The 12,377-nt window shown below is 38.6% G+C and overlaps 2 protein-coding genes across 8 annotated transcripts in view; one reads left to right on the forward strand and one right to left on the reverse strand.

Moving 5' to 3' along the window:
- Positions 1-8,390, reverse strand: part of LOC149941155 (uncharacterized) — an 89,120-nt gene extending 80,730 nt beyond the window's left edge. For 2 of the 5 annotated variants that reach the window (XM_090179861.1, XM_090179863.1), the window contains exons 1-2: positions 8,050-8,128; positions 3,145-3,216 (exon numbers count right to left, since the gene is read on the reverse strand). The gene's annotated coding sequence lies outside the window, so the exon portion shown is untranslated. Of the gene's footprint in view, positions 1-3,144; positions 3,217-4,899; positions 4,976-8,049; positions 8,134-8,248 lie in introns of those variants that run through there. The other 3 variants (XM_090179862.1, XM_090179866.1, XM_090179864.1) reach the window with 3 other exon arrangements.
- The window catches only part of LOC149941156 (uncharacterized), a 37,760-nt gene continuing 28,050 nt past the window's right edge, over positions 2,668-12,377 (forward strand). Inside the window, exons 1-2 of one of the 3 annotated variants that reach the window (XM_090179847.1) lie at positions 2,668-2,774; positions 3,581-3,770. The gene's annotated coding sequence lies outside the window, so the exon portion shown is untranslated. Of the gene's footprint in view, positions 2,775-3,580; positions 3,771-6,366; positions 6,448-8,102; positions 8,212-12,377 lie in introns of those variants that run through there. The other 2 variants (XM_090179849.1, XM_090179846.1) reach the window with 2 other exon arrangements.

Consider the following 12,377-nt stretch of genomic DNA (forward strand, 5'->3'; position numbering starts at 1 on the left):
TCCATGTGGAAATAAAAAGAATATTTTTAAAATGGGCCTACAGCTTTTCTTTGAACTTTAGGGCGCGGAGGCGAAGACTGAGTTTTCGTATTTTTATACTTTCTGTGGGAAAATGCGAAAATTTTCTTTAAAAACTTTCCGACCCCCCAACCAGACGCTCTCTCTAAAAACGGGCCTAGGCTTCAATTGTTATCCTTTCGCCGTGTTCCGTATACATCCGGTGTATATTTACTTCCCCTTCTCCCTTCATTTCCTCTTTTTTAAAACGATTTCTTCCCTTTTTACATTTTTGGCCTTTCAAAGTATAAAAACCTCACACGCCGCGGCTCGACCCTCGGCCAGACTGACGATGAAACATTTATCGACGCGCTCTTTGATGAAAAAGGGCGGGTCAAACAGTTTACGTAACTTTAACCTTTGACCCTCCACTTCCCATTTTTTTTTGCTTCTTCCGTTTCCCTGGCAAACGGGTCACCCCGCGTTGGAAATACCTCCTATATCCCAGCTGGGACGAAAGCGCGCCCGTTTTCGGTATTTCTTGGTTTCTCAAGAAAATAAAATCTTACGTACCGCGCTATACCTATGTCTTTCAATATCGGCTATAAAATTTCATAGTTCATTTTACGAAAAATACTCGAGGGGTTCAACACTCGCCAAATTTAGAGTACAGGATTTTGAATCTCCAAATTTCAAGATTTTTAAACTGATTTTGAGAGTTCATAAACTTGTACGATTTTCGTGTGAATTCTGGGTTTTTGAAGCAGATCGCAGATTTCAAGATTTTAAAACTGATTTTGAGATTTCAGAGTACGATTTTCGTGTGCATTCTGTTTTTTTTAGGCAGATATCAAGATTTTAAAACTGATTTTGAGATTTCAGCGTACGAATTTCGTGTTAAGTCTGGTGTTTTAGTCACATTTTAAGCTTTTAAAAATGTTTTTTAACCAGATTTTATTATTTTCAAGTTGGTTTCTAGATTTTAAAATCATTTAAGAGATTTTTACGAATGTTGGACCCCTCGAAAATACTGCGCAAGGATTTGGAATTTATAAGCAAAATCTATATAATTAATTTACGATTTTATCAGACGTAAACATTCCAAGATCAACAAAAACACGCTCTTCAAAGCGCATCTGATAAATTTAATTTAATACCCCGCCAACTTTGATAAACAAAAATGCCTATTTCACTAACTATACAAACTAAACTAAACAGTTTACGCGAAAATCTTCCCTTCAAATTTAACGAGTAAATAGCGAGTTTAAGCTCCACGAAACCTCGATGAAAAAAACCTCTAAAAACTTGAGGTTTTATTCCGTACCTTTCTTAAGACTAACGACAAAATAAGCTACCATCCTCTAGTCTTAAGAAAAGCGTTCATTAAACCCAATATTCCGTACGTTTTTCTCTACGCTTTTCGAGGTGCTTAAACTCCTTAATAAAACCATCCGCCTCCCTCTGGGTTTTGTGGTAAAAACTTAAAATGAGACTGTCACGATGCCTAACATATCAGTCTCGTAAAACGTCTCGTATCACTTTCCCAAAAAACCGAGAGATAAAAAATAACTTTTTTTTTAATTTGTTTACACTGACTGAAATATATAAAAAGAATGTTATCTTTTTTTCGAAAGTTAAGCTTTAGAAAGCGAGAAAAATAGTCATTGAAAATTTACGTAAATCTAAATTGAGAGATAACGTTCTTATCTGGCAATGTCAAGGACTCTACAGACAGTTAGACAACAAACTGCACAGGCCTATACGCATCCAGCCCAAATGCCACAAAGCTGCGAGCGTTATTAATAAGAAAAATGATAAACATTATATATGTATATATTTAAAAAAAAATATCTACCCGAATCTTATATAGCGTGTTTTTTGAACTTTAAAAGTTATCTGGCGCCCGCTTGAGCTGCCAATATTGTGAAATTCGTAAATACGTATTGAAATAGAATTACGCAACAATTATCAAAGATAATTTCAAGTAATTAAAATTAGTAAACAGTTCTGTTATGGTATACAAAGTCCAATCATACTCTGTTTTCTGATAAATCGTTTTTCTTTGTATTGTCAGTAAAAAAAAAATTAACATTTCTAAAGTACAACTAAAAATTGATTAAAGGTAATATTATTCGCGTATTTTAGGCCCTAAAAATCTATAACAATGGGTATTTAATCACATGGCCTGGTAAAAAAATACGTGGTTTACAAACATGTCAAATACAAGGATTCTCAAATTGAATTATATAAGCTAAAAATTACCGAAAGCGATATTTCTACATGATAACCAATCCGAGATATGGGTCAAAATACACGTTCAATTTAAAGTTTTTTCAAATACAAAAAAAGTTAAAAAAAAAAGATAGAGGGGAATGACTAATCAAAATCGTCGGAGAATTAATACGTAAGTATTAAAAGTTTAAACGTATCTCGACGGTGATAAGAAATTTTAGTTTAAAGTGGGCAACGTACGAGTAAACAAGTTCTGGAAGCGGCGTAGACTAGTTTAGCCGCAAATATTATTCATTAGCGTATACTCGCATCCGTAAGATCATTATTTAGTCGGTATATATAGAAATTTTTCCCCATCCCCTCCAAAGCTCATCCCCTCGGAACATAACAAACAGGTCTCATGACTTTTACGAATTGATCATAAAAGAGCAGATTTTAGATTCGCGTGAGCTTGACTAGCTTACCTATAAGGAGGAGTTGGCCTTTTTTTCGATACCTTTCGGTACACGCGTTTCGCCGCAGCCTCGCTTACTTCGCTCAGAGAGGTAATCAAATTTCCATACCTCCCTTCGCTATATCGCTATTAGTTGTATATCAATATTTCTTCGTATATATGTCGCCTTCCTCTTCCATTATTTTTATACATGCATGACGGAAAATATATCTATATGTACTATTGTTTTGCTCAATGGGATTTTTAGTTCCCACACTTTCGTGTTTGATTTAAGGGAGGATGTTATGTTATTGAAGCCGTAGGAAGTATTTTAAAACAGGATATTATACTTAATATATAAACTATTTAAATCTCCGTGACATGTCTACCAAAATAAGATGTTATTTATTTTTATCGTTCGGGTCATGGTGAAACGGGAGATGAGGCGTTTCTTAGCTTAAATTTTAAGGTAGGTGACTTACCAAATGTGACGGATTTGAGGTAACTTTATCAGCGTATCGTCCTTAAATGTGTAATATATTTTCGAAGTATACCTGCAATTAAAATATCTATTATTCAAAAATGTTTTCTTCCTATCATTTCGCTTCTAAGAACTAAGGGATTACTCTGGATTGACAATAGATGTCGATAGGGTCGATAAGGGGAATATTTCGCAATTGCGGAAAAAATTAAAATTAACTAATTATGAGGTACATGGCATAAGGCGAGTGTCCTATATAAGGAAAAAGAGTTGTTTGCGATAGATAAGGGGTTTCACTCTATAGCGGGGTCTATAGTATTGGAGCCCAAAAAAACCACATTTTATAATACCTATATACAACCTATCCCTTTATAGAAAGATAAGATAAAAGTGAATTATTAAAATTTTACGTTTTATTATTTCGTTCCCCCATTCAGAAACACCTTCGACGGACCAGCCTAGAGGATCAAAGCGTCTCTCGATTACTTTCACCGCGTCTTATTAGGAGATTAACATTTCCCCTCTAAGTGACTACAATATCACCAACAACGGACATAGTTTCTACGGAAATCTTCGAGGAGACTTCGAGAATAGCTTCATCAATTTTAAGCCGTGGTTCGATACAAGGTGAGGCAGATTTCATTCATTTACGTCTATAGAAATTTTTATTCCTTAGGGGGGAAGACTACAGTGGCCATGGTCTACTTTCGCGCTATTTCAAGTTGAACTCTTTTAATTTTGTATTAAAACTTATAAAATTAATATTTAAGTGTAGAACAGCTTCTTGTTTAGTGCTTAAAATAATTTTGACAATTTTAAATTAAAAAGTAATTAAGTTCTTACGTTTTAATTCGGACCTCCGGAGCTAAGCAAGTTGGGCACGCGCCCAAACTACCCTTTAGTTACGACCTTATATCTCGTTAACTATTAATATTAAAATTATCAAAATTATTTTAAGCGCTAGAGGAAGGTTGAGCCTAATAAGAAAAATATAATTCAATTATGTAATTGTTAAAACAGAAACGTTCAGCTTGAACGAAAAAGAGGCTTTTACTGTATTCTTCCCCCTAAGATTGAAGAAGTGACGAAATATAGTATATAAGCATTAATCTTCAAAAAAGGTATCGTAAAAGAAAATGGTGAGGTGCAAAATATATCATATAATGATTTTCCAAGATAAAATATGATTTAAAAATAAATAAATTTAGCTACGAAGGAGAAGTTAGAAATTACGTTTGAGGTATAGCAGGCTCATTTACCTGTTTTTATACCCTAACATGGCGGCGTATTTTCACTCGCAAAATGATGATCAGCTAGGCCAATACCCAAGGCACCACCTTAGGCCTAAGTCATCATGCGACTTTATAGCCTTATAGTGGGTGGTCGGGTTATAATAACTTATAACGCGTAGGAGGGTGGTGGCAAGCCCTTAATGCCACGCGAGCCAACAACTCCATACACTTTCTATTAACGTTAAACTCTATGGAAACCCCCTTTAACCAATGGGGAAAGAACTAGCAAACGCCACGCGGAAGGAGTTTTTCCCAGTTTTCCACCCAGTGCCACAAGCTGGGATCTAGAGATCGGCGTTTGAATAAGAAATTATCCAATTATTTATTTTTATTCATAACCGACAATTATCTAAAAAATATCAGAAAAAAACGATTATTTTTGCATGTAAAATCGTTGTTTATTCGTATAAAATGTTCAAAAATAAACAGTTAACCAAAATTTTTAAGATTAATCGAAATTTTACCGGTTAATTTATTTGTTCCGCTGATCTCTAATGGGATCGAACCCGGCTCCTCTTGTTGCGAGGCGAGAGTACTAGCCTAGATAAATAAAAAATACTTCGTTCGGAAGAAAAATTATACTTATGGTATTAGTTATAAATAAAATTATACGTACAATACAATGAAATAACTAAAATATAAAATAAATTTCTAATTTCCAAATAGTTTAATCTCCAAATTGAGATCAATAAATGGGGAACATGGTATAGCAATACCTTTTTTAAGTTAATATAAAACGCGAAAGCTATTAAAAGTAGCGCGTTTAATGGATAACGGGCGGAAAAGTCCCTAATTCGGGAATTTGTGTCTGGGACCGGTAAGGTACAATAAAGGGGAAAAACATTTTCATTTAACAAGAAAATTGAAACCGATACATCGTTAGGAAAGCGAATAGCGCCAGTCATGTAAGATCTATTAGTCTAGTAAGCTATTTTTTCCCCACCCTTTTACAGAAGGGGTACTCTCTCGCGCAGCTGATAGCCGCTATATACTAACATAGTTGGGCAATTACCTGGCTGCCCCCGCGAGTTGGGCTTACCCATTAGGCGTCGTAATGAGGCGGGAAAGCAACCCCCTTCTTCCTGCGCGCCCGATTGCGGGGGGGGGGGGGGGGGTCAGTCCGCCCTACAGAAAAACAGCCGACCAAATGTCAATTCCTAACATCCCCGCATCATTTTGCTAACCATTCTAACATATAGGCTTTGAGCCGGGGACTTACGGACGGAGACAGAGAGAAAAAATACATATTAGGGGAGTTAAATATTAACGTACATCCGTCTGTCTACTTTGAAAGCCTATACTACGTTCCATTATCACCATTCAACGTCGTAGTCACCCCGGGAGAGGGTAAAGTTTTTATACCATACGCGCGACCCATTCTTCTAGCACGAATTAAACGATAATAATACCAGAACAAACCGAAAGATGGCGGCTTTTATTTAGGGAAAACCTATTTTTTTTCGCGCTCGCGTTGAACGTAAAAAAACAAAAAACATTGTCTTTTCTTTTAAGCCCGTCCCATCGATCACCGTGTCTCTGGTACCACACGTGTTTAACTTCACTTCGCACATATTAAAAGAAATAAAAAAGAACGAGGGGGGGGGCTAGGGGGGTATAGTACGTCTCTGAAAAACTATGAAAAAAAAAGTAAGGTACGTTAGGACTTACACCATCAACACGTGCTCGCCTAGCTAGAACATTTTTTAGTCGGGAGAAGCCAGCAGGCTCGTGCCGACACAAAACCTATTTCCCCCTCCCATCCCCCACCCCAGTCAGACTCTCTCTCTCTAAATTGGGAGGATGATACGGCGCATGCGTCCGATTCCACGCTGTTTTCCCGTCAAAGTTGCTCGTGGAAGAGCTCGCGCCAAAATACACGATACAAGCGTGAAGCGCGAAATATGGGCTGAACGTAAAAAATTAAGGGTGCCCGTGTAGTCCCCCCCTTTTTCAACCTTTTAGTAACCATGCTAGTGATTAAAGGTGTAGTGACGTGATACTACCGTTATTGGGTGAGTACCTTCTTTTTGTTTTGAGTTCCGTTCTTTACCCCTTGTCGATGGTTTTTCCCTCGTAACGCCAATGTTCACCAAAATGACAGTACGCCCTACGGATTTACCGTAGGGTACGTGTTTTTAATAACGTAAGCCTCTATATCGTAATTAAGCGTAAATACATTGGCATTTTATTATCGAAATTGGTTTATTTCGAATAAACCCTGCTGAATCATATAGAGGCGCCGAGATGCCTATAATCCCGTAACTTCGTAACTTATAAGAATTCGTTCAATTTAAGCTACGATTTACCAGTCACGGAATCGCGGTTCCACACCCCAAACGTCTGGGTTATTTTTTTTTATTATTATTAAAATGATTAGAACGCGAAACTTGGAAAACGTTAAGTCGATCGTTTTCCAACGAAAATTTACGTTTTATTATTCGCGGAATTTATAAGATTTATGAAAATGAATTTCTGGAATTTTAGGGTGACGTACACTAGCGAAATGTACGAGTTTTTTTTTCAGTTTCTCTAGCTGCTTTAATAATTTTTCTCTCTCTCCGGCGCGTACTTACTTTTTCTGGAAAATTGAGAGAATGGGCCCCTCGCTAATTAGGCTACGCGTAATGCATTAATTCGCGCCTATATTATATGCCTCACTCTCTCCTCTCGCCATTTCGCGCCCATTTTTTTTATTTTACAGTTTTTCTTTCGGTAAAAATATTTGGTTTTATTTTTAATGAAAGTTGATATTTTAGTGATAAATATTCGGAGTTTCTGCCGCAGTGATGGTTGAACGAGAAGATGGGATGGGGGGGATTTATCGCCGTTAGGACGCGAAGGGGGGGGGGTATAAATATCGTCGTACGATATTAGTTTTTTAGGCGTCCGCCCTCGCTGAGAGACATCAATAACTTTTTCAATATTGTTATTATTGGGCACTGGTCATTTTTAAGGGTCCATCTCTCTCCGCCTAGCGGCTCCACCGGCGCAGTCTCCCCATCTCGGGCCAAGCCCTCTGCGCGTTCGGACTAAGCAGGCTGCCGCTGGCTGGCGCGAGGAAGCCCGCCGAAAGAGAAGTCCGGACTGAGAGTCCCCCGCGTTTGTGCGCCTCTGACAGTGTGCGAGCAGTCAACCCTCACCCGGCTGCCGTCACAGCCCGCGACTCTTGGACTGGAAAGAGACACTGCTTAAGAGCACCCGAAGTGCGCGAGAGACGGAGAAGGCCCGAACAGCGACTAAGCCTAAAAATCGACGCCTCCGCTCGTAACGGCGAATCCCGCCGCGCCCGTACCGACACTCGCCGTTCGGAGCGCGCCGAGTCCTAACGATATCGCCCGGGTATTTTGGTTTTTCATCCCCCCTAACGGCATCCCCTTTATATTAATCCCCGCCCAGAGTTTTTGGAAACAACAAAAATCGATCCAGGTATATTATTTTATCCGTCTGCCCCCTTTTCTCCATCGAAAGAAAAGTCGGTCGGCCGCCCTTCGAAAATCGCGGGCCGTCGTAAAAATGAAAAGTTAAAAAGTATCGCGCTCGGCCGCCGACGTTCTCCCGCCGACCGAAGAAGCCGAGTCTTAAGTTTGAACGCGCGATGACAAACGAGAACATACCGTCCACTCGGTTTTCGAGCTCAGCTCGCTCTCCGCCGCTGCCGGCGCCTATTTCCAGTTCCTGGGCCGCCGCCATTTTTTGTCATTCGGGTGCAGGGGATTCTGGGAGATTGATTGCCAACCCAACATGGCTGCTGAAGAGTGTCCTCCGTGAGGCCTCGCGTAAGTTACCGTTGTTTGTTTTCTTTTTTATACTCACCCTTCCGTCGCTCGTCGCGATTTCTACGATTAAACTAGTTAAGGATAAACGCGACCGGCCTTTGTTTAGCCGCTCTCGCCGAGCCAAATCGCGGCTGTTCCCTCCGCGAGATCCCGCGTCTTCCGCCGCCACTGCTGGCAAGCTGCTCGACGCAAAAATAGGGATGGCGCGTATTTTTAATAGCGCGAAATTTCGTCGGCTGCTGGCTGAAAGAGGGGCCGCGCTCGCTCGCTGGGATCCCCGTAAGTACGGACGATCTCTCCTTTTTCATTTAGTTATTTTTCACTCCCAATCTACGTTCTAGTTTTTACATTTTCTCGACGTCCGAGGGCGGCTTTAAAATCGACGGACGCGTGAGATGAAACGGGAAGCTCAAGATCAATCTAGGGACGAGTTTTAAACGGAGAGATCCGAGAGGTAGCCGAGGGATGAATCGCGGCCGAGGCTTAACTTCGAAAGGGCTTTTTAAAGATGCGTCAGGAGGAGACTGACTGCGAGCCGAGGGGACAAATTCCCTTGAATTTGATCGGGGCTGAAGGTGCGCTGACGGCACACTAAGCCGTCTTTTTTTTTTGCTTTCTCTTTAGCTACTCTATTAGCTAAGTCTGTCATCCTTGTTAATGGCAGTTGTCATCCGTAAATTAAGTACAAAACCGAATTACACGCTGAGATGACAACTTTATTTACTCGAAATAAGTTACTTCATGATATTGTTGTTGATCAAATAATACGCGTTCCTGGTGATCTAGACTACTTTTCACCTACTGCTGCCTGTAATGATGTTTTACCTGCAATGCGCGTTTAGCGTTAGATATTAACCGACTACATCTTTATACCATTGTTAGCCTCGTCAATTAAATTTATTAAATAAATAAATACAAATAGCGTTGGTTATTTTTTTTAAATTTATCCTGTCAACCAAAAATAACGCGCTAAAATAAACGTGGAACATTGATTTTCAATCGTCAAAATATTATTTTTATTTTATTTTATCAAATAAAGTCGGTTGTAGCAAAATTTTATCAACATTTGTAACGTCCGCTAAATTTTAAGATAAACACATTTTTCGGTGGCAACTAAAGGATAAATAAATTTGTAGGTCTAGACCAAGTTTATTCCCGGGGGGGGGGGGGGAGGAGGGAAAGTCTACAATGTAGTTAGACGTTCATTTCGAAGGAAGGGGGATAGTGCGACTCCAGAAAGAGAGATACGTAACACAGGAATTACCGAGGGAAAATTCTCAAAAAAAGGAAACGAAAAATAGGGAGAGCCACAGCCAGAGAGGAAAAAATTTTGCAAGTGCTATATGCTTTTCTGGGCTTCTGGCGTGGAGCAGTTTTTAGCCAATGTAGCTAAAAAGAGAAAACACACCGCAGAACGGACAGATATATATATATATTTTTTTTTTCGCCAAATCTCCTGCCCCCATAAGTCGGTTCGTCCAAGAGCGCTGGACGAGGGTGAAGTCTACGCTACCACGATTGTAGTATAGATACAGATGGGGGGGGGGGGATGCTACTCTGAAAAAAAAATGTCGGGGGGTTTCAAAGAGGGAGAGAGTGAGTAAAAAAAGTAAGGGGGAATCCGTAACGTCTGGGTTCGTAATTAAAATCCGGATAGCTTGTAAACAGGATGTATAGCCACCCCGAAAAGGGAACTATAATTGCCCGAGTATTTTCTCAAGTATTCCTATAAAGCGACCCTACGGGAAATCCTCTATTTGCCCCCCCCCCTCTTTCTATATAACCACGTCTGCCCCCCCCCCCCCCCTGTATAAATCGCATTTGAAAATAAAAATAATAATAAAAATACCCCCATCATTGAAAACCCCCCCGCTAATGGATTTAACAGAAAAAAAATAGTTATAAATATTTTTAGTTGCCATCTTAAAGATTCGGGAGAAAATAAATGACCTCAGGCGTCGAAAAAAAAAGTTGAAACAATTTTCAGAAACAAGCTCGTCATCAATTGTAACAATTTTCATCTCCTCTCCCCCCTCTGATCTCCGCTGGTTCCGTGGGAAGTATTTATATAAAAATATAATATCTCTCCCCTCCTCCCAATCTCCCGCGAGTATGCCCTGTCTTAACTATCGTCTAGTGGCTGTCTGTACAACCGGTTTTTTTTATTTACAAGACGATAAAAATTGGGAGAACAAAATGTATATATCGGCCTTGCCTAATGACCGTTATATAAATTACTCGGTGATAATCTTCACAGTTAGAAGAAGCGGTTGGAATGATAATATACTACGCTGTATACAAGCCCAAAACCTATGCTAATTATATATGAGAAAAAAAACGAGCCTCTGGCAAATTTTCTATACGCGTCTCAGTATTTTAAAATTATTCAATATGTTACGTTTTTCGGGATATTTTTTTTCAAGGGCGGTAATATATATAAAACCAGTATATTTTATACGCATTCCTGTATTATATAAAAAAACGCTATAAAATAAAAAATATATATATTCCCTCATTGGCAATTTATTGTATAAATTGGGAGGCATAAAAATGTTTTAATAGATCATTAAGATTTAGTTAAAAATGACGCTAAATTATAGGGGGTCCATCTTTTAAATGATCCTCGAACTTGTGATTAAAAACAACTAATATCTTTCCCCTCCAAGAATATATTTTAATGCGGCATTTTTTGAGATAATATTTAAATGGAAAAATATTATGTTTAGGTTATATCAGATTTTATCTAGCCTTGGGGTATGCGTTTACAGTTTTTATTTTGTATGTTATCTATAAATCGCATTTTCTATGGTAGGTCGCGGGGGGGGGGATGAAATGACGAAGTACCCCCCCGTCTACCTTCGACCGCGTTGCATTGTGGAACTATTTTCATAAACAACGTTGATCAAAACTGTTGTTTATAATAAGGTTTTTAACCTCTCTTGAATAGTAACGTTTAATTTATAGTTAAAAATTGCGGGACCACCCGCGATGAACCAGCGTTAGACTACGGAGCGAAAAATATTGAAACTATTTGGTACCCTCAATATTAATTATTGTACATTTTCAATAATAAAAACATCGTCAATATATAGTGTGCCGAATCTGCCATATGCTTCTATATAAACGGTACCATTGAAATTAATAAATGTTTATTATCGTTATTTTCTATTTAGACTAACGTAACTGTGGGGCTATGTTACTATACATAGAGAATAGCGTGATATGTCTGTTAAAAATAATTATGTAGCGATGACAATAACAGTATATGGACCAAAAATGGTGTTGCTAAATGCTCTACCACCTACGCGTTAGGAACTGCAGTTTATTGTATTTGTTATCCAAAACTAGGTACGATTCTACAAAGATTTCGTAGTAGTTCTTGTTTAAATTTCATTACTCTGCACAATATCAGCATCGAAACTAAACTTACCCGATCTACTCATCATTTTAGGTTAAATACCGTTACACCAATATTAAAATTTAAACCTTCGAACAAACCGTGGACTATTTTATACCGATTGAAATTGGGACATCGTTAGAAAAATAATTCAGTCAGATACCAAACTCTGAGGGCCAATGGAATTCGCCAACGGGAAAAATAAGGAACATGTGTGACAACGTGTCGTAAACGAAATCATTCGGAAAATAGACATGCACGTGTTAATCAAAAACGGGTCATGAACTTTATTCGAGTTTGAATGATTTGGAAAGAGAGGTAAACGTTATTCATCCCAATTATAGATATTTTGCCAACGGCAAAATTACAACCGGAAATACGTTTTAACTGTGAACGAATTTCAACGAAATTACCGTCGTAATAACAATTTGTAGAAACTGGATCTACGTGGTAGGTTAGGTATGGCGTTTTTGGTCATTGTACGAGGTTGGGGGCCCATTTATCCTAGAGTTTAGCCTACCTGGATCCGCCATACCCGGGGTGTTTTCCTATAACTTCCTAGAATTTGACTATTTTCCTATTTTTAGATATATTTTTCGATTTTCGCGCTTTGATTTCAATATAGTTTTAAAATTAGATTGAAGGCGCTCAAAAACCGCCAGCCTTTTACCAAAACACTAATATCATTGGCTTTTACGGCTGGCTGGTGTTTTAAAATGAAAACTACTTCAATACATTTATTTAATCTCGTTGTCTGTTATGTTTTCGT

The sequence above is a fragment of the Leiobunum rupestre genome, chromosome 6 (genome assembly GCF_980474605.1).
Source record: "Leiobunum rupestre chromosome 6, qqLeiRupe1.1.hap1, whole genome shotgun sequence".
Taxonomy (NCBI): Eukaryota; Metazoa; Arthropoda; class Arachnida; order Opiliones; family Sclerosomatidae; genus Leiobunum; species Leiobunum rupestre.